Source organism: Plectropomus leopardus, chromosome 8 (genome assembly GCF_026936395.1).
Source record: "Plectropomus leopardus strain MGB_pleo_1.0 chromosome 8, ASM2693639v1, whole genome shotgun sequence".
Taxonomy (NCBI): Eukaryota; Metazoa; Chordata; class Actinopteri; order Perciformes; family Serranidae; genus Plectropomus; species Plectropomus leopardus.
In genome coordinates this window covers 31,136,878-31,160,644 of record NC_142183.1, presented here as the reverse complement: position 1 = coordinate 31,160,644, position 23,767 = coordinate 31,136,878, and positions in this window count along the sequence as shown.

Here is a 23,767-nt window from a genome sequence, read left to right as displayed (position 1 = left end):
TCCAGCTCTTATTAGCTCTCTGCCCTGGCTACAAGAACAATAACCTCACAACTTTTAAAGGAATGATCAGCATCAGTAGAAACTTCATTCTAAGCAAAATTTCTCCCCATATCCCCTCTCTCCATCACCCCTACTCTCCCTCAGGCAAAACATTTTGCTGACCAAGACTTAGCCTGCTATCAAGAGTTACAATTTCCCCTTTATCCGCAGTTCACTTTATGTCAAGTCTGCTCGTAACGGGGGCCAATAAACTTAGACGTTCTCATTTTGGCTTGGTGAGTTGAGTCGGGAGACATTTTCTTCAACACTAGGAATGTATGCTTTGGTTTCAACTTTTCAAACTGATGCCTCCGATGGTTTCTGTTAGCAGTGTGATGCTGTTGGATGTTCAGTGTTCTCCTGCTGTTCTCTGTGTTGTTTCTCTGCATGGAGTGGACTGAGGGGGAAAAAATATATGTTGGCCTCAGAACTTTATTGGTATCTTTTGTTATTGTCTCACACATCTTGTAATGAAACTGAAAATGACCAGTGAGAGGAGTTTAAGTAGCCTGAAACTCATTTACAAGAGGCATGTGATAATGACTCAGATGGCCTCATCTTTCCCTCCATCCTGTGTTCAAGGCACTAAAACCCCCTAACCAGCAGTTAAGTTTCAATACTGCTGGTGTAAACATGTGGTAAGACCCTGTACCCTTTGCAAAGGCATCCAGGGTGTAAAAAAGAAAGGACAACAGACGTATATTGGGATTTTCAACAATGGTTTTAGTACTTTCTGTGGAACTTGTTTAACCCTTAATACCTGGATCAACATCAGATTCCTTGAGACCCATTTTGCTGTCATTTACTACTCTCAAACCTGAGAAAGATTGTTTGATTTTTTTTTTTTCAAAAACAGGGAAAAACTAAATGAGCACCTTTGCAAAAAATGTCCTGCAAACTGCAAAATGAAAAAAAAAAAAAAAAAATGTTGACAAAGAAATGAAAATTAACTAGTGGGGATTGGAGGGGATTATTAAATATAATCAAAAAATGTGAGGGACAAATGCTAAGAAAACTATAGCCCAGATATAACTTTGTATTTGAAATGATACAGAACAAAGCGGGGGGTTATATCCATGTTTCTAGCCAAATCTGTCTCTACTTTTATTTAACTTGGCTCATATAGAACTGTTTTTGCTGACAAGCATAACCTATATCACACAAGAGAGTGAATAATCAAAGCAATGTAGGGCCTTGAACAAGTTGAACACATTGGTTTTTGCTCTGGTAAAATGTCATATAAAAAATGAATGACTAAACATGTTACAAGACACGTCTGAGAGGAGGGAAAATCCAACAAAATCACCCTGTTTGCTCCAGCTCCCTGAGGTGATGTACTGGCATATGTTTGTCAGTTAGTGTATGATGGAAAACAAGCTCTTTGGAAATGATATTTCTGTGTGTGTGTGTGTGTGTGTGTGAGAGAGAGAGAGAGAGAGAGAGAGAGTTAGAGCCAGCTTTCAAGCATGTTCCTGTAAACTCAGCATAGATCATGTAGAAAGCTGCTCGCTCCCTGTAGATGAATGTCTTTAGTTTGCATTGAAATGCCTCATCTTCCCTTCCTCCCTGCTCGGCATCTCCATCTCTCTCTCCCTCCTCTCCAACACCCCTCTCTTCCAGGCTCCATCCCTCCTGCCATCCTCAGTGATGGAGTGTAGGATGGGAACATATTTATGAAGGGACGAGAGAGTAATGGTCGACGTTTTTTTTCTGACAAGCTGAGAATCGGAGTAAAGAAGAAGACAAATACAGTTGAAGAAGAGAGAGATAAATTTACATGGAAATGGAACGAGAGAGGAGATCCGGTACAAAGGATGGATAGAAGGGAAGATTGAGATGTAAGGAAAGAAAGTGAAAAAAAGAGAGAGTGAAAGAAATGTGTGTACTAATGCACAACTGAAACCCAGCGGAGTGTGATTTTGGCAAAGTGTCCTGTAAGGAGCTTTAAAACCTGCTCAAGCAAACACACACACACACACACACACACACACACAGAGTGAGAAAGAAGGAAAGAAAGCGGTTCAGACTGGTGCTTCTGCAAACCCTTTAAAGCTTAGAAGGTAATGCAATGTTTTAACAACCACTGCCCACCACACAAACGTGTATTAGCATCTAAATACAATGTACAGTGGTGTAATGATGGGCCCTAGTACACACTACTATAATGGAACCTTGTGCACGATATCATGCTCATAATGTTTCATAACATTGGACAACATCAACATATCCAACAATCGCCACTGCATATCTGTTTGACAAAAATAGTGTATTGAGAGTGAGCATCATATTTTGTTATGGACTTTTAATGACTATTTTACAAAAACGTAACGTAAACCATGACAGAGACATATTTGCATTTTTGAGAGCAAATATAGTAAATAGGAATCTACATCTACACACACAAAATTATGGAATCTTTCATTTACTGAGGCATTTTTAAACATTAAGACAAACAAAACACAAGTCTTGATTGTCTTGATCACACTGTAATTTCAATAATCGCCAATAGTCGCCCGTGATGAATACAGTGCATTTACTGTGGCTGCTCCACAATAAATGCACAAAAAACCCCATGTGTTCTCACTAAATAATGTGAAGCATAGTCTACTGGAGAAACACTATATCTATATGTGCATGTTTCAATTAGGGCTGTCAGCCTTAACACATAAAAAATAAGAATTTTCCAAATCTAATAATATCTTGCAGTTTGCAGAACAGTTCTTGCCAAGTTGCTCATTACCGCTTTCCCCATGGTTTTAAAAGAAAGGAATAAAAAGCTAAGATCTTGAAGGTTTAAATACTTTTGAATGGAGCACAAGATAACTGATGTCGATATAGGTGTCAAAGGGTTGAGTACGTATTAGGCCTAACATAGTGTCCTCTCCATATTCATCATAGACTGATAGTTACAGCAGAAAGGGGAGATATTTACTGTCTGTAATTGGTTGTTCTCCTCACACGGCACATGATGGTTCCATTTCAAACCCGATGCTGAACTTTATTTTTCTCAGGGCACAGCTGTAGTACCTTTACAAAAAAAGGCACTGGAGTCACTTTTGAGCGAACCTTTTGCTTGTCTACAAGGATTAAAAAAAAGGATTTAAGGGCACAAAATAAGCAACGTGTATATGGGCCCTTAGGGAACAAGTAATTTGTGTGTACAAACCTCTGATGATGCTTCCCAAAGGTTCCAATAAACACAGAACAGAAATAAAGTCATGCCTATTGAAGTCTGTTGAGACGATGTGTGTATGTGTGGAAGCACAATAAGGTGTTTGCAACCACTGTTGCTCAAGGTCTGAAGACACATAATAGTTTCCTGCTGCCACAGGCTGCGTCGCATCACCTGAAAACTCCTGTTAGGTTCTGCTAAGGTAAAGAAAATAATATAAATATTGCAACAAAAACAATAAGGTGGAGACATGGGAGTGCATCTGTTGTAAAATACTGGCTTCCACTGTCTGTTTTAACTTCATATCACTCTCTCTGGTGTTATTTGCCCAGGGAAGTTTGCATGAAAGTGCTTTGCAGTCTGCTTTTGCCAAATCTATCTATCGTTTCTGTGGGAGTTCAGCTGAGGTAGTGCCTTCACTCACACACTTTACTTGGGGAAGAGGTGTGTGTGTGTGTGTGTGTGTGTGTGTGTACGTGTGTGTATGGGAGTGGAGTGTGAAAAAAAAGGTATCAAGGGAAAGAGAACATGGGGACACTGAAAAAAAAATCTTTCACGTTCAAATATCATAACCAGTATACTTTCATAGCGACTCAAAAAAAGACTTAAAGCATGTTCGATTTTAGAAACAAGACTATCTGGATAAGATTTTAACAATTCAAGAGCTGAATGAATGACAGGCAGGGTTAGGCAGACAGATATGGGAAAAAATGAGGTTGAGAGGAGATCAAAGGAGAGGAAGAAAGGGGGATAAGTGGAGGAGAAAGATGAGAGGAGAGAAGGGGAGAGGGAAACCAAGAAGAACGAGTTAGAGGGTGATGTAAGGAGTGGGAGAAAATGGGAAGACGAAGGAAAAGAGATTACCAAGGATCTCTGTTTTACTTTCTAAAAATTCTCCTCAAACAAATGTCTAGACTCTGATGGAGGGATAGAAAAAGAGAGACAGGAAGAGCAAGTGAGAGATTAAAGAGATGGAGTGATGGGAGAGACAGATAGGCAGATTTGACTGTCCTTTCCACTAGAATGAACAGCTCTTTTGTCTGTCAACAAAACATGGCCATTAACTGGCTTTAATGATGCTTACACACACACACACACACACACACACACACACACACACACACACAAACACACACAAACACACACAAACACAAATGTGCAGGGCAGTAACGTTCGTATCAGATTCTTTGCACATCTGCGCCTAATTGGATATTGATTATGTCTTGAATTTTTTTTATCACATCATAAACATTAAATTGAGGTTTTATTACGTCTCTTAGCGCATTATGTGCAGTTATTACATTATGAGTTGCTTCACAGCATGTGGAGGCTCAGATCAGATTCAAACTATGTTTGCAGGTGGTTTCAAATGTGATAAGAGTCATGTATCTTAAAAATGCAACACAGTCTGACCACCAAGATTGGTTTAACTGCCTAAAGAAATTATACTAATAATTTCCATGACATTTCAGCATGAGGAGGAGCGAGTGAATGTAAGTTGGTCAGAAAAAGAAAATCACTGCCTGGTTAGGAGTCTCCAATTGTAAGGACAAGTGAGCTTACTCTAAAACTGTGTTTCCATCAAAGGCTTTCGGTATTGTACCTTTGGAACCAAAAGAAAACCCTACCAAGAAGTAGCTAGATCCTAAATCTGTGGAGCATTTCCACTGCAGACAGTGCTCTCTATCCACGTGGAAGAGGTTTTGTCACTCAAAGATCCATCCAGCAGCACTCGCTGCATTTTCCTGTTCACCGGTGATACTGGGTGAATTCTGTACCCCATTTATCCTCCAAAGAGTGGGGCTTTTTTTAATATACATTTTTTAAGTGCTTGAAGATCCACTCATGTTATTCAAGAGAGACAATAAAATCAGATGCAGCGGTCAAAGCTGTCGTATTGAAATTAAAGGTGTATTGATGGATTAACGTTGTTATCTTGTGCACAAAGTAACATAACAAGTAAACATTCCACCTTAAAACTTGCCAGCACTAGCAAATTAAATTACTATTTTTCAGTCTACAGCTTCTACCAGAGGCTGCAAAATGTCATTTCATTTTATATTTATATACTCCTTTTAGTAAAAGATCTGTGTGGTGGGTACGCCAAGTAGAGCCAGGGGGAAAAAAAACAAATATTTCCAAAGGTACTAAAGGTGCAATCCACAACTTTATACAATGGAAACTTTGACCCAAGAGATGGGTGTGCCGAGACCAACAAACAACACTGGTAGCAGTGTTTGCTTCATTCAAAGCTGGATCATTTTAAACATCTTTTTACTTACCATAACCAACTAATTTTCTTGCCTAAAACCTAACCACTGTCCCCTTCTTTCTGCAATGTTTGTGCCACTCACAACTGGGTGATTTTTTGCAACCATTACCAGGTTTTTTTGCCTTAGCTTAACTGCCAACCCCTTGTAACCACCAACTCTTCTGAATCAAGACACAAAAGACCCTTGAGTCATTTTAGCAATGCTGGGGCTCCTGTCCAAGTGGCAAAATTCAATTCAATTCAATTCAATTTTATTCATAAAGCCCATTGTCACAAAACACAGTTTGCCTCAGAGGACTTTACAGCATACAGCACCCCTCTACCCTTAGACCCTCACATCGTCTATGGAAAAACTCCCCCAAAAAACCCCTGTCACAGGGGAAAAAAATAGTAGAAACCTCAGGTAGAGCGACTGAGGAGGGATCCCACTTTCAGGACAGACAGACATGCAATAAGTGTCATAAATAACAATTAAATTACAATAATGACAAAAAAGAAAGAGAGAGAAAATATGACAACTTGACAACTATATGCAAACTGTTTTTGCTGGGGAAGATAATGAGATGCATGTGTTACAATATTAACTGTTGGGTCAATCGAGCACGTGTTTGGGCTGAATGCACGATTTGATATTAAAGACAAAAAAGTAGCAAAATGGTTTGAGCCACTTTTAAAAATTCAGCATCAGTCTGAGTGTAAGATGTATTGAGAAAATTTGCAATACTTCTGACAGGGAGTTGAGGACAGCTTCAGTTCCCATCTACACTTTCCTCAAAGCCACCAGATCCCATTACCAAAAACAATAACTGTACCTCACAGAACATAGGAGTTAATGGTCTACTGCTGCCTCAATCAGTTAGTTTGTGTTCTTGTGTGACTTTAGTGAATCTGAACTGCCTTTAAAACACTAAAAGTCACACAGTGACACAAACTAGCTAATTAATTGAGGCAGCAGAAGAACAGCAGCTCCTGTGTTCAGTAATGTTTAACTACCTTTTTTCTCAAAGGAGTCTAGCTTTAGAAGAGTGATATAATTTCCCATACAAAATCAAAAGGTAAAGCTGTGAAAATATTACAGATATAGCAGACATAAACTGATATTGATTTTTTCGAAGACTGGGGGATGTGCCCACCGACATTATTTAATATAATATGGATAAGTATCTCATACAGCCCCACTTCAAACAATTCAAACCATCCCTTCAATCCATCACCTGTCCTTTTGTCCTCTAACTTTTCAATTACTAAACCACCACTGCTGCTACAAATGGGAGTCATATGAGGTTGCGTGTCCTTTAGTGAAAAACTATATTTTACAGTATGACCAACCTTGGTCACGCTGTTGTGAGGTTTATTCAGAGTTTTAAGTCCTTCTCTATAAAGTGTTTGGGTGATTTTTCATCCCCTCTGTATCTCTTCCCTCCTGTCCTGTGCAGACCAGTCACTCATCCTATTTTCCAGTGAGTCAGTGAACTGGAACGACTGGAGAGAGGTACTGCTGTGCTCAATGCGTTTTCCATCCAGCTTGCATCACTGTCCTCCAATCCCTGTCTCCCCTTTCACCTCTCTTTCTCCAAGTCACTATCTTCACCGCCACTCGCTTTCCTCTCTCCCGTCCTCTGTGACTTTTTGCTCCTCCCATCATCTGTCCTACTGAGATGATTTCTTTTGCTTTTTTTGGCACTTTTTTCCTTGTTTGCCATGTCCTTTTTATTGTCCTTTTCTTCTCCCTTTCTTTCTTTTTCTAAAAAAATTTCAACTCAAAAAATCCCTGGTAGCAACACTGTTGCTAACCCATGTCTTATGTGGGAAGATTTGGCCATCTGCCTTGTCATAGTCTAACAGACTGCTGTACATGTGTGTGCACACACTCACAAACCACACAAAGACAAACAAAAATTTCAAAATGGAACAGCTGGAACCACATTAAAAGTGAAATTCGGCTGTAATTATATATTTACATGAAAACTGCAAAGACTGTTCTGTATTATGTCAGTCTTGGTCACAAACTGTATCAAGACCACTTTTGGAAGGTCCTGGTCTTGCTCAGTTTTGACCATTCTTTTAATTCAGTCATGTGTTGGTCTTAAACAGGACTGTTGCAAGTGTTTTTGGATTCATTATGCGCAAACTTTAATTTTGCATTGAACAAGATTGTCATGTTCTTTATGATACAAATAATAATGTCCTGAGCTCCTTACTTGGACGATACACTGTTGTGCTTCATTATGTTATACAGCTCTCCACACTGCGCCATGCTTTGCACGCCGAGGAAGGGAGTCTGCATGAAACATCCTTTTATGAATTAACAATTAACATCTGGAGTGCTATCTTTTTTTAATTTTATTTTTTATTTTTTGCTTTGGACAAATCATTATCCTTTTATACAGAAATTTACTATTATGTCCATGTGAAACTCCAAATTCTGGGACTTAGAGTCTAACTCTTTGAGGTTATAAATATTGATGTACTGTGAGCTACATGTTAACACCAGCATGCTAACAAGCTCGCAGTGCAGAGACAGTGGTAACATAATCATGTCTGGTTTATTTTAGTTGGATATAATATTTATCATTGCCACCATTTTAGTTGGCGTGCTAATATTTATCACTACACAGTTGAGACTGATGGCGATGTCTATAGTTTTTGTCAGGAATGTGGTCATAGTACGTAATCTCGCCAAATGAAGACTTTGACCTCATGATGGTGCAAGATAAGTCATAATCACCGCAGCAAAGATGTGTCATATGTATGCATTTAGATGCAATTTTTAATGGGAATTAATCTAATAGTTATATAAAGATATTTCAATCTTAATGGACTGACCAACAGGCTAATATTGCGTTCAACCCAGTCATGAGAATTAAATGTTAGCATGATTGTGTCTGCAAACCACAGAAATTTTACATCTGTACACTTAATACATATTATATCAGCGTTTTTAAGTGGCTCATCATCGGGAAGTAGATGGGGTGATGGATGGCATGTTAACTAGGCAAGACATCTACCAAGCTGCAGACCACTGATTGAGAATAACAAACAACAAACCCAGTCACAAAGTTAAAATCTGTTGTTTTTTTCCAAGACAATGCTACATTTTCTCATGCGATAATGCCACCAAAAGTGGAAAGCCAAAAGACAATCTTTTCCTAATCAAGTGGTTTTTGTGCCTTAACCTGACCATTCATCTCACAGCTTGTTGCACCATAAATTTTCAACATATTCCCTACTCAATAACACACAAATGTGAAGTATTTGTGGTTTGCAGAAACATACAGTGACCTAATTTCTCCAACATGTAAAACTGTAAAAGAGGAACATTGTTTTCTTTTGGGAAAATGGATTGTTTCAGCAGCGGGTATTAATAAGATAGAACAGGAGAATATGAAGATCTGTTTAACAGGAAACAGAATTTAGTTCAATTTTTTTTTAGCAAAAAACATTTAAGAAAAAAAAATCTGGCCCTTTCTCTGGTATTTTCCTTTTTTTCTTCATCTGCTACTCTCTCCCGTCCTCCCCCTATTAATGGTCTGTCACAGTGGATTGCCTAAGAAACAAAGCTGGGTGTTAAGGGGGTCATAACCAAGGCGGTGCCCTCAGCACTTCTCACTTGATGCTAACCCAATTGGAGACATACATATTTCAGTGGACACACACAACCACAGACACACATACATATCACTGTCATCCCTGCAAACAGCAAAGGACTGAAAAATTACAAGTGTGTTATGCCAGGGGACTTATTTGTGTGTGTGTGTGTGTGTGTGTGTGTGTGTGTGTGTGTGTGTTTTTCCTATAAATTAAATTCTAAAGACAAAGAAATCAATTTCCTAAGAAATCATAAATGCTTAACAGAGATGTACCCCTCGGCAGCACAAATCAAGTTTAAATTTACCAAAAAAGGCAAAAGAAACGCCCCATACAAATCTGGTGAGTGTGTTTGTTGCCTATGTTGGTGTTAGCTCGTAACATGAAGCCAAATCTCAGCCCTAATATGATAACCAGATGAGTATTAATAAATCTTTCCTCAGCTGGCATTTTCCCAATGACAGGAAGTGACTGGTCAGTAAAATACTGCAGCACTTTTTCTCTCACATGGAATTTTGCCAGTCAACATTGGCAGAGAGCCATGAAAATATGTGGTGAATCATGTTTTTTTACAGAAACTGTATAGAAAATGAAGGTCAAGCTCCCTGTGTTTGTGAGATTTGATTTGATGAATGGACAGAATGAGTCTTTGACATACTGACTTTGACCTTTTGCAGGTTGCTGAAAAAATCATAAATTAAAAGGAGATTGGGATGTGAAAACAGGTAGGTGATGAGAGAATGTGCTGTACACACGTACACATGACAACACGCAGCATCCATCTTCACATTAAAATAAGATATCCAGGTGAAAACACAGACTGTTTTTTTCCCCTCAAGAGAATAAAACGAAGTCTCCTGTCTGCAGCCAGAAACTAGGGGTTGACTGATCAAAATCATCCTCTTATAAAAGTAAAATTTTCCTGACAACAAGAAATCCATTCGACAACTTATTTATTCTCATCAACATTCTGATGTATTCTGTTTATAAAGAGAGAAGTTTTTATTACAGCAGCATTTTAAACCTAAATACATGTTGCGTACCAGCCCATTCTCACTCTGAACCCGACAAATAGCACAGCTTTGGCAGTGCTTTTGGCCAAAAGCCACCCTCTGTGTCCAACTAGACTGCATTGTTGGCGTTGTTGTCATCCACTGATGGACGGCTGGATGGAACCAGGTGCATCCTCACGCAATGCGCACAGATGGCGTCACTTGAGAACGTGGCCAGATGGAACCTGTTGACTAACCCAACCATCATGACAGTTTGCACTGTTTTGTAAAAAAAAGGACCACCACGTGTGTTTGTTGACATCAGGGTCATGGCATCGCGGAGTGTAAACAGCTGACGCAGAAGGATACCTGAAACATCATAAGTAGACGAAGAAGGTCTTCCTTTTATATCACCATGTAACAAGTCCTCAAATATGGCAGCCTGGCCAGTGGCATTAAATTTCAAACTTGGTAGCCTACCCTCTAGCTTCAGTTTTGGACGCTTAGGGTTGATAGATCCAACAAGTTCTTATCCCAAGTCGTCATGTTGTCGCTTTGCAGTGGACTTCCGCGTTGTCGTTATGTTTTAGGTATCCTTCTCCGTCTGCTCTTTACATTCTGGAAGGCGCTACCGTCATGTCAACAAATACACATGGTGGAATGACTCAGCATGTAGTTATGTTTAGGTTAACCATGCATATGGCAATCCAAGCCAGAACGTCAACAAACTTGCATGCTGGCACAGATGGTTGAGATAAGGGGAACGAGGCACACCTTGTTTTCTGAGTTCTTTTTTGTGTGTGGCTCTCCAGGTGCCACCCTCCCATCCCCCTCACCTGCAGAGATTGATTGAGCACACTTGTGCTTAATCTGCTGATTAAGAGTATAAAGAGACTGGAGTAGCTAACTGTTACTGCTTGTTGGCCAGTGTGGTCTCTGTGTGTTAGATTGAACAAATGTTGAACAATTTTTCATAGACAGTTTTTGGAGATGTGCAGTTGGAGCTTGTCTGAATGGGTTGAACTCTGGTGCTTCATCAGAACAAAAGATGAACAACTACATTAGAAAATATCTTGTTAGATAAAAGGTCAAAACCAACTCTCAAGACTCATTTCAATTATAACCATCTATCACTGAGCTAAAAATTCTGTAATGCAAATGGTGAAGCGAAGCAAAATATTATGTGATAAGATTGACAATTTGGAGCCTAAAGTGTGATGATGAATTCAGATAATTTCAGTGACTGCGGCTGTGTGACAATGAAGCTCTGATCTGGGCCTAGAACTGGCTTTTAGTCCAAAGCAACTGAGGCTCAGGCTCATGGGTAGAGCCATCTGCTATGCTAAGCAGACAGAAAAATGATTTGTCAAAGCAGAAATTGTACTGTGGAAGATTAGGATATGTTAGATCTTGTTGCCTTGCTAGAGGATTTAACCCTCTGAAACCTGAGCATATTGGTTTGAAAAAAAAGCTTTTCTTTTAACATTTTTTTTAAAATATGTAATTATATATATTTAGTTTTCTGGACATCATTTCCATTTTTTTATTTCCCACTTTAATTAAACTAATTTTCAGGTCATTTTCTTGTTACCCATTACTATTTTCTTGCAGCTGTTGGGGCTTATTGCCTTTTCCCTCATGTTTTTAAAAGAAATCACACCACACTGCTGAGGTTCAAAGGGTGAAATAGCGTGTGGAAGGCATCTTAAAAGTCTAGTTTTCAAAGGGTTAACTACTTTAGATTACCCGTTACACAGATGGTGTACTACTGCACACTGTAAATCTGGACTCAATTTTAAAAATGGCCATTAAAATGACAAAGGATACAGGGTTTTATTTCATTTAAGAGAGATTTGTCTATGTGCTTCCGCCAAGTAAAGCCTCTGCCCTTGCACTGCACCACCTGCAAAAAGAGAACCTCTAGTTTACCACATCGCCCATCTTGGCTCAAGTGGGTAAATTTGGAGCCAGAAAATGACCAAACAGGTGCAGTTGTGGAGTAATGGACTACCACCTGATGATAATGGCATTGTAAATGCCTTTCCACAATCCCCAGCTTTGTGCTGGCTTGAAACTAGAGGCCACTCCGTCAGTCAGGTATTGTAGGTGCTACTTCCACTTTGGATACAGTAGTAGTGTGCTAGGCCCATAAAGAAAAATCAATGCTCCATTCCATCTTCTGCAACTGTAAACTTTCCCAAACAACACGGCTCCATGGTGTACACAATTCCTTCCTTTAACCCCACACTGGATATGGTGTCATGATGGAGTGTGCTTTGTTGCAGAAAGGTTGCACACACATGTTTCCTACAAGAAGTTATATTCCACAGAGTTCTACTTTGACCCACAAAATGCTCTGAGACGAGGATTTTGTGGGACATTATTGGGATTAAACAGAAGAGTAACTTTTAACTTTCCTACTTCTAGTGAAAGATTAATGTCCGAGACATCAACTGGAAAATTACAAAGTGGACCCTTGAAGATTTTGTCCCCAGAAGATAATAAGAATGAGCAGAAGAGTGATCATTAACTTCCTGTTTTCTGCTCTGACATCACAGGGTTCTGCACACGAAGATAAAGCAGCTCGCCGGGAGGCCAGAGCTTCTTAAGAACCAAGGAAAGAAAAAAAAAATGTTCTTGTTTAGTGCAGTCTTCTCAAAGACTACGAGAGAGAGAGAGAAACTGGTAAAAAGATAGGAAATTTATATATATATATATATATATATATTGTAATTTTTATGCTTTACTCCAAACATCTTTCCGTTTGATTTCTTTGTATGCTATCTTTTTAAAAACATTTCCATGTTATTCTGTATGTATGTACACAATGTCCTACATGTCTGCCCTCATGCATTTAGACATGCGCTGTATGTTGTTACAGCAACTGTTGCCTAAGGGCTGCCTTTCTCATCCAACAAATGCATATAACCACATATTTGATTTATGAGAGAGTCTGTGTTGTATCTTGTTTTTTTAAAAAATGAATGCTGTTGCTTAGACAAAAAGAGAAAGGGAGAGGAGAAATAAATGTTGACTCAAATGCTCTGCGACAACAAGACGGTTTTGTATTTAGGCGAGAGAACAGCCGTGGAAAAAGATGGAACACAGAAGACAAAGCAGGAAAAAGCCTTAACTTTAATTCAGTGAAAGACAGACATGGTTTTACAGAAAAACTGAAAAAAATAAGAAATAAAAGTACACATGACTTGGATTTTTGCTGCCCTTTTTCAAATATTTTAAAAATGTTATTGAGAACTGAAAAGAGAAGGGAGGTTTAATTAAACAATGAGACATTTTTTGTTAAATTTTGCTGTTTTATATTGTTTATGTATATTGACTTAAAAAAAAATCATTCCAAGTTCATTTGCTGTTGCGGCTGTTTTCTGTTAATTCAAACTTAAACCTCCGTCATCTGTCCTCCATTTTAGATTTAACAATAAAAGCGGTTCAGATGGGGTACCCTACATCCATACTGCACACTAACTCTAAGCAGGTTAAAAGCATGTAGTTGTATGAAAAATACTTAACCACTGGTTGCAAAAAGAAGTCTGACTGTATACAGTTCTGTGAGAATGTGAAAATGACCCTACTTCTCATTTGATTTATCTAAAAAAAACAACGAATGACTGGATAAAAATAAAATTCTGTTCAGACATTCACTGTACCCAGATGATGAATCTGAATGACTTTAGTGATCTAAACTTTTCCTGTTTTTTCCTCTGGCATTTGCTTTGGACTAAGGTCAGACTTTTAACACTTTTCTTTGGTTTCTGATCAAATTAAAATCAAATTCCTATCATTCACATGTGTAATTGTGTTATGTTTAGTGCTAATTGGGAAATTCAGATTTCCCTTGCTTTTCTGAAAGTCTTTTATTGTGAAATGTGGACAAAGATAACTACACTCGTAACAGATATATGTCCAAAGGTATATCTTTAATATTGTTGGGAAAAACAGAGTATATTTCCTGCACTTCTTGCCGTCAAGCTAATATCTCAGTTTTGTTATACTGTGCTCTATGAGTTCAGACCTGGCCCCAAAAAATAATATCAGCAGTGCTTTGCAGAAAAGGGTAAAGTTTTCCTCACTTCACAAAACACTTTGCTCCACCTAAAGCATGCCAGGGGCAAAACTGCTTCCAAATCAGACGCTTTCTTTTTTTCACTTTTTCACATTAACTTTGGTGTAAAAAAAGCTGCCGGCAGTTTGAAAGAAGAGGATTAATATGAACACGGCCCACAGCCACACTGCTTAGAATTGTATTTGCATATACACGAGCTAAGCTAGCTTAATAGTGACTGACCTCTTATCATCTCCACTTCTTATTCTGCCCTACACACACTCACGCACACACACACACACACACACACACACACACACACACACACAGAGGCTGTAACACTTTGCTTTAGATGATGTGGTTACTAGACCGAGCAAGTTAAATAGTCTAAAAAAAGGATGTAGTTGGTTCGAAAATGGTAAAAGAAGAGAAGACCTGATTAGATAACATGTTGTTATCCCAAGTCTTCATGTATCGCTTCTTTGTCAGTGGACTTTCATGTCAACATATTACACTCTTTGTATCCTACGGTCACTTCTGTTGATGCTCCAGGATGCCTCAACCAATGCTGGGATGTCAACAAAAGCACATAGTTATAGGCAGGATTAGGCAACAAAGATTTAGTCAATGGAAAAAACATCATACTTTGCCTCTACATTCATATATGACACAATCCAGCGGCATATCATAGTGCAGCGACAGCTTTGATTTGGCCGCATTATCAGCTTCATTTATCATACTGCCAGGTGCGGTCTGGCCAACTGGTGGTGTATCATACTGCTGCAAATAGTGGCTTTTTGCATCAGTATCTTACCCTGAAATCACTGAAAAAATGGCAGTATTTGATGACCTCTGAATGAGAGCGGGCTGGATGAGGAGGCCTTTATCGTCAACATAGGCAAAGGTTTCTCATAAGGTCCAGACACACTAAACAGACATCAAAGAACTAGCAGCGACAAAAGCCTTAGTCATCTGATGGTGCTCCTCTCATCTGGAATCTCTAATGAGGAACACAATACAATGCTGAAAGAACAGCACTTAGGGTGCACCAGTGAACACTAACACATACCATTAGGAAATATTTCCTCTTTTGTTGAAGCAGTGGGAAAAAAGTAAATAAGGGTCAATAAGGGCCTACAGTGTGGGAAACACTGCAGCAACTAGGGCAACAAATACTCACCTATGGTCCAATATTGACCAATGGCCGACCATCGGCTTGATGTGTCAGGGCCTTTAACGCACCAAGTGTTTTCTGAGGTAACAATGATGAAAAAGATCACCTAACTTGGGCAAAGTAGTATTTAACCCCTAACCTTGTTATTATGTCATTAGTCAAACATTACCTAGATAAATATCACTGGTGTAAAACTGTTTTCTGTTTTCAGGCTAAATAAAATCCACCAAAAAAAGTGTAAGATGCAGATAAACTGCAGTTGAGATGGTCAGGAGTGATGCCAGCTCTCAGTATATCAGTCAACTGCGTCATGTCTCCTGCTGCTGTTTTTGGCCAGAAGTGTGAGCTTGTGCCTCTGTTTGGGGGCAGAGCTTCCTCCAGGCCAGCTGTTTTCTACAGTCAGATGGAAATCAAATGCAAACTTTGGTTCCCAAAAGTTGGGAAAAAGCAAAGCATGCCACTGCCATCTGGAGTAAAGTAGAAGTCACTCCTCTTGAGCGAGATCATCCACCTTGAATCAAGCCTTTCAAAACTATTCCCACCACTGCTGTGCTCAAGTAAAAGCTGAAGGGCTCTTGTTAAGGACTGAGGACGGGCGACTGAGTGTGGCCCTTCATTAACCACTTGAGAAGTGGATATGCAGGACCCAAGAGGGGGAAGTGCACCCTAATTCATCTTCACACTAAAAATACAGTGATATAACACTTAGACTTACATAAGCAACGTTGTGGGTGCACACTTGTACTCATGACATTCTCACAGAAGGTTAAGTTTCTTGTGTAAGTTTTTGCATTTTGCTTTCAGTGTTGATGCTGTTTTCTTGCCCTAATGTAGTTTCCAACTGCTGTACTCACTGCTACATGCAAATATGCACAACAAATGATTGCCTCTATATCCTGTTTAGGAAGGTTTTCAGTCGTAAGTGCTTGCAATTAAAAAGCAGCAAGGATTTTGTGCAAGTTAGCTATGTTAACTAAAGAGCTCACAGCTTAACAGCATAAGTGTTTTGTTTTTTTTATCTGTAGAAAACTTGTGTTGGATCACTAATGAGCTGCAACTAATTAGAAGGCTAACCATGTAGCTCCCATTAAGTACAAAAACTAAGTGTGGCTTTCCTAATACCCTAATGTTATTGCAAGCTAGTTAGTGTTTATCATTAGTTCCTTATAGAACTGATTGCATACCAGTGAGTTAAAATGACCCCTTATCTTGTCTCCAAATTAACTTCCTGGAACTGGTCAGATCTGAGGTAACAACAAGTGTGTTCCACATCTGCAGGTATATGAAGCAGAATGATCATTTCTTGGCAGTGCACCAACTGGAAAGATGGTACCACATGTTAGCTAATGTTAGCTAGCTAGTGGGCTACCTGCAAGTACGTGAAGTCAGCTGGAGTTCTATGCGCTTTACAAGTTAGTTGACCCTATCTTGTCCACAACATGGATGAATAAAGAGAACAGCATACAGCTTTGTAGGCTGAACACCAGTGAAAGCTGCTCTGAAGTACATGAAACCAAAAGAAGTAGTAGATCTTCTGTGTTGTGTGGTCGATAGAGAAGGCGCACTAAAGACGTTGCCACCTGGCCAGCTAACTTCCAGTTTAACCCTTTGCTAACTTGAAAGGGGATAAAATAATTTAATTTAATTGTGTAGCTCTACCAGACTTTTGAAATATTGTTGGACCAAACTGATGAAATCCCACTTGTGAAATGAATCATTTTAGGGGGTTGTGTCCACTGATTTACAGACATCTCTTTCTAGATGTAAGGCACCTAAACGTTTTATTTACACAGTTTGGCCACTATGTCAAAAAGCTTCAAACTCTGGTTTACTTCCTTGGGTCCTGGTCCACAACCAAGTCCTTACACTCTCCCTTGCAATAGCCTAAAATTATTCCTGGATTTCACTTTGATGCAGGTCCATTTATGACAGCATTTTATGCTTACATATCTATCAAGATTTAACTTTAACTGTTTTTACACTGCCACAAAGTGCACACTATCAGTTTTGTGCAAGGACTAATGCCAATGTCAGCTTATGACAGCTGCCAATAGAAATATCTGTGGGACTTACTCCTATGGGAGAGGAAGATGTATCTCTGAGTTTTACATCTTATCTACATTCCAACCCTCACCTACAGCTTGTGAAAATGCTTGTAACTATGAGATCACAGATTGAAACAGAAGATATGTGTTTCCTTTGCAGGGTGTCTGGACTCACATTAGGGAGAGGGACATATTTGGAATAGGTTGTGGTAGAAGTACTCCTCCTTTGAATGGGGTTGGTTGAGGTGGATGTTTTCCGGGCATGATGAACTGGGAGGAAACCCCTTTAGGTACTGTGTGCCATCTGATCTGATAAAACCTTGAGGTTTCCCAAGAGGAGATGAAGGACATGGCTGTGGAGAAGTAGCTTAGTTTATCTCCTACCACCACCCAGGCCTAGAAAAGAGTGATTATCCAAATGCAAAGAACAGAAGACATGAAAGAGCACCTGAATCTCAAGATGTCTTTTGAGTTCACAGTATTTCTGTATTTCAAGGTGATGGTAGAACGGTTTGAATGGAATTGTGTAATGATTGTATCAATTGGTTTGTTTAGGAAAAAGCTTGTTCTCTTCACTTTTCACTTGCTGAAAGCAGATGGGTAACTGCAATACAAATCTTTGTCGTCCTTGACACCATGAACAGGAACTAATAGGGGGCTTTGAATGGAAAAAGTAAGGTTCATGGTGAGTCAACAAAACAGTGAATGGGCAAAGGTGAGCAAAAAGCTTTTTGAGCCCCCATGACCAAGGAAATTGCCTCTTGCCTGACACAAAACCCTGTGATGCACATAAATCCCAAATCAAAATGTTAGAAATACATTCTGAACATTGCTTATTTTGTCTTTTCTATCTCTGAGCTAAAACAGCATGGATCACAGATGGAGCTGTCTAAAGCCAAGCTCATGCATGCTCCGTGTACTGAGAAACACTTGCAAAAAGCTGTCTTTGGAAAGTAAATACAGTAAACAGCCTCTCAGAGTGAGTGAGGTGACCCAGCAAGGGGAAGTCAAAGCAGAAACTCTCTGCCCATGTAAAGACTGCATGAATGCCTCATGTCCAGAACACAGTGTGGCCAAGGCCAGAGAGACTAAGACTGATAGAAAATATAAGAACAATATATTTTGATACATTGTCCATTATCTGTTTCCTGGCAACCATTAACAGCCAACAAGACTCTTAAGAAAGTACCATGACCCCCTGACCTCACATGTGCAAGCTAATACAGTATGAGTTCATGTTTGTAAACTAATATGTTTCATTCCCTCCCATCCAATATAACCAAAGATTTCTGCTCAGTGATTGATGGTGTGACCTCATTTGACTTGATGGATTGAAAGAGCTGATAGAACACAATAAATCACCCCGTTTGCCAGAGGAAAATGTCGGCAATGTACATTTCTGAAAATCTGGATATGTTACATTTGTGTGTGGAGGTGATGGTCTATGGCATGGCACCCAGCTGAAAAACCTGCCGAGATGAAGACCACAGCAGACCACTGTTCAAGACCAACAAACAACAAAATGGGTTGTTTTTAGCCAGTCATTGTTTGTTGTGTCTTCCAGCAGCTTTTTAGCCACCAAATGTTGTTTTTTAGTGACCCCTTGCTGGGTTTCCACAGTGACATTGCCATAAAAAGCTATTGTTTTATACACAGACATCACTGTCACATAAGAATCCAAGACATTTCTGCGTTTCAGATGGGGATTGTGCCTCCAAAGCAGGTATTTTTAGCCAAAACAGAATATTTTCCTAACCATAGTGAAGTAGTTTTTGACCTGAATCTAATCAAATGTTAACCAGGAGCACTGCTGAAATGTAAAGTTTTGACGTATTGGCTACATAATGTACAAAAGTTATGTTTCTGTAGTTTGCAGAAATGTACAATGCCAACATCTGTAGGTAGATCTGCAGAGCTAATAGAGAAGTCAACTCAACAACTAGATTTTCTGTATTGCAGTGTACAATACAAGAAATAAAACAGTATAAAACATAAAACTAATTACCATAACTTTTTGGCTCCAATAAAAAAAAAAAAAAGATGGTGACAGCAAAACTTGAGCCTTCACAATAGCAGTCCACATACCAATTGGCAATGTCATTGTAGCTACGTCCATTATTTATACAGTCTATTGTTAAGGTTACGTGACATTTGTCATGGTTCCAATAACAACAGATGTGTTAAGGTTAACATTCATGGTTAAGAGAAACATTTGTCTCTGACTATGACTGTCTTCTCATCAGGTCTTGTCTTCTTTCCCCAAAAAAGAAAGCGTAACAGAAATCCATAAGCTCCCATAAAATTTGAAAGGTTTTGAAAACTGTGTAGGGAGCCATCAGGAAGTAAGCTGGCTTAGTTAGAGGATGTTCCCTCAACTTGTTTGATCTGACATGGACATGCTCACATGCTCTGTGGGTCAAAAACCACACAAGTCGGAGGAAGTCTTGTTTGGCCTTTGTGTCCCGTGAGCAGCTGTTATTGGAGTGAATGGAGCACCATACTTAAACACGGTATCCAGTTCTCCATATTCATTAATGGTAACAAAGAAATGTGGGGAGGCTGTAAATCCAACTGACAGTTTAATGAATGTTTATTTCGCATGATATTTTTTTTTTATTTTTTTGTTTGAAGGACATAATTACTTGATTTTCTCTGAAAGAAGGCTAATACCTACCATTTGGCTGTGGAACATGCATCAATAATCTACAGATGGCAATAAGACGATAAACACAATTTGGAGGTAATCCTTTAACAGTGACCTTTAATAATTGCCGCCTCGTTCAATAATATAGCTTTCTATTGATTGCTGGAGCTCAGCAGTAACGTTAGAGCAGACTGGACGCGTGATAATTAATAGATCGGGTGGCGATGAACCGTGGTGGCCAGGCTTAGCAATATGTGCACATGTTTGACAGATTTTCAAATGGATCTGTCTCTCTCTCCCTGTGTGCTGCAGGTCGTCCTCTCTTTGCCAGGTCATCTAGGAGGATACGATCATTGCTAACGTGTCAGTGACTTTCCTTCTCGGGGGACGGCCGCAGAACAAATTCCCCAGGCTGTTCATACATCAAAAGCAGTCAATAAGTGCTACTGATGCTGCTGCTTCTCCTCTGCTGCGAAATGTCACTGACCTCTTGTGTTACTGTTATCCATCTCTCTTTATCCTGCCAAATATGACCTGGGTCGATTTGCACTCTACTTCAGCCACATGTGACTTATTGATGAATTAAAGTGAAAATTATTATCTTTCTTAACATTTCATTACAGACAGGAGTTGGGACATTCACCAGAGAACTCCATGACCCCTAACTGAGCCCACAAGCAGTATTCATCCTGACTATTCATGGATGGTCCTGTGGGATAGTTTCTTGTGCAGCTTAATACCTGAGGTTAAATAAGATAAAAAATGATGTAATAAAGAACAGTTTCATCAGGCAAGTAACTCTGAAACTGGTGTTAAATCGTGTCACTAGTTATTATACTGTTTTCTTTTTATAGAAGGAGATCATGCTTTCTAAAAACTTGGTGTGCAGGTCAACTTTGAATCAGACTTTAAGCTACTTAAAGCTTGGATACTGTCTCAAAATGTGTTATCTACATGTGATATTGCAAGCTAAGTGGGATTTAGAAGAACACTCATAACTCATTACTTTTTTGGCCCGTTGGAGTCCAGAACAAAGTAAAGGAAGAACAGCAAGCTGATATGGCTAAAAAATAAAATAAAAATACAGATAGTTGTGACTTTACAAATCCAGTAAAAAGAGCGAGGTTACCATACATTTTGAGTCAGGTTTCTATTCCAGCTGGATTGACAGAAGAAAATGTTGGTATTGTACATTTCTGTAAACCATGGAAATGTTATATTTGTACATTTCATATACATCATATCAACATTTTTCAAAGTGATAAAGTAGACCAAAAGCTGACTTTGACACCACAGTGAAACACCTGCAAAGCTGCAGACTACTGCAGATTGTCATTTTAGACCAATAAAGTGAAACTTCTTTATTTTAAGCGAGTCACTATTGCCTCGTCCAGTGGTTTCTCAGTCAATATGAGGTTGTTTTTTAGCAACCTGTCACTGTTGTTTCCACTGGGGATAGTACCAAGAAAAGCAGTTGTTTTATTAGAGAGACGCATCCATGCTTTTCCACCACTATTGCATGGTATGTCAATAAATTTTATTCTTTGGAAGGAAAAAAAACCTGGGCATTTTTTCATAGCCCTTTCAGTTACTTTGTCCTGGCGCCTGGCCTATAACCAATCTGTGATTTACAGAAACATTAAATGCCAACATAACTTCTATCAATTGGGTTGTCTGTCTCTCAGTTACTTAGCACAGAAGAAAAACACAGCATCCATGAAAATTACTAAAGCTGCAGCAGCGCATGTACATATGTCATAACTTGGTTTCGTACATATCCACACTACTCACCAACTCTCTTCTAAACTATTTTTTTTGCAATCAACTTGTAATCTATTCTGTCTAAATCTTTCACAACATTCAGTCCTCTCTTTTCTGCTGTTTCTAAGGATATGTCTGAGCTAGCCCCTGGTCTCTGCCATTTAGTCTGCCAATTTGTCAGGGTTTTATTTAAATTGTGTTTAAATAAAAAGCAAACCAAAACAATTACATTCAATCCTTTTCTAAAAAAAAATAAAATAAAAAATAATAATAATAATAATATCCTTATCTGAACATATGAAGCAAGTCACACAACATGTTCCAAGTGGAATTTTATGCATTAGTGTTGTTCCAAATGTAAATGGGATTTGAATGGGGTTTTGGTAGTCTTAGAACAGAACCCAGAAGATATGGTTTTCTGAAACGGGTGGTGGTAGGACCCAGATGCAGTACAACAATAGCCTCTTGCAGTTGGTAATAACTTTTATTGTAACCAACACAGAAATGGCTCAGCTTACAGACAAAGAGTTCGTTCTTCGTGCCGGAAGCACTAGCAGTGTCTCTGGGATTGTCACTGAGTGAAGAAACGAAGCTTGTACCCACAGTGGCTGGCGGGGAGGAAACCCCGTAGCTCCACGAGCCGTCTCCACGAGCCGTCTCCACGTGCTGGAACGCCGACTGGGATCGAGCTGAGGGATGGTCTGGGACAAGCAGGGGTTCGGTAATCGGGAAGTCCGTCCGCGGGAGCAACAGTACCGACAGGGATCAGGCAGGAGGATTGTCTTAGCTGAGCGAAGGAGTCTTTACCAGTGGAGCCGTCAGTTTTCCGGAATGCCGAAACTGGAAACGTGGTCGAGAACAAAGAGCAGGTAGGTCCGGGGGGAGTCAGGCGAGGAGGGCAGGTCAGGAACAGGCAGAGTCGGCAACGGGTGATCTGACGGAGAAACGCTGGAAAGACATGCATTACGCAGAGGGAGGGTGTGTGTGTGTGTGGAAAAGTACTGGCAGCAGGTAGGAGGAAACAGACAGCAGGTCCATGACAGTTTTCACTGTGGTTCTCTATAAGTTAATTAATAACAATGGTTTTATTTACGCATCCACATAACTAATTAGATAACCACATGTCCAGTGCAATACAAATATTAAAATCTGGAGCATTACACTGTATCTATACCTGTAATGATGTTCAGTTGTTGCTTGTACCTCTTTACTCTCTAAGTTCCTTTTTATCTCCTGGGTTCTTGAAACTGTCTTTCTACCATCTTTTAAAATTCTTGTATGTTTGCTGCCTGTGGGGTACATACTGTATGTTATCTCTCCCAAGGCCTCTTTTTCTGATTTTATTGGCTTTCCCTTCTTCCTCTCTATCTCCCTTCTATAACTGCTACTTTTACACAGAGAATCAGTGAGAGTGAAATGATAAATAATAGGTATAAAACATGGGTCTCTCTTTGTGTGGAGCAGTATTTATAGCCATGGTAGCTTTAGAAGGTTGATTGATATCTAGTTCTAATATACGGCAACATCCTGGGGGATAGAGGTTAAGAAATAGACATGTTTCTGATGTTTCTTTGTAGGAGGAACATGACCACGCTCATTACTGAATCCTGAGCCCAACTCACAGAATGATAAATAATGTATAAACTCTGCTTTAAGGTAAAGTTTCTTTCCCTCCTATGATGTGTTTTCAGTTATGGACAGCATATGCACCTATTTCAAAAAGCAAAAATGAGTGGTTTGTTTAATGTGCAAATGTTGGCAGATAAACCTTGTTTATGGACTATTGCAATATTTGCTTGACATATACAGTACATTAAGACACAGAAATATAAATAAATTTATTGATGTATCACACTTAAAATGTATTATTTGCTGGCTTTTTGGCAATGCTAGCATTCCTCATCAAAAACCCCAGGCTTCCAGATGACAGTGCAAATGGAAATAATGGTATGAATTTCAAAATGCTGCATGAATTAGAGAATCCATTTAAATTTTCTAAAAGTCCCAATGTGTGCTGGAG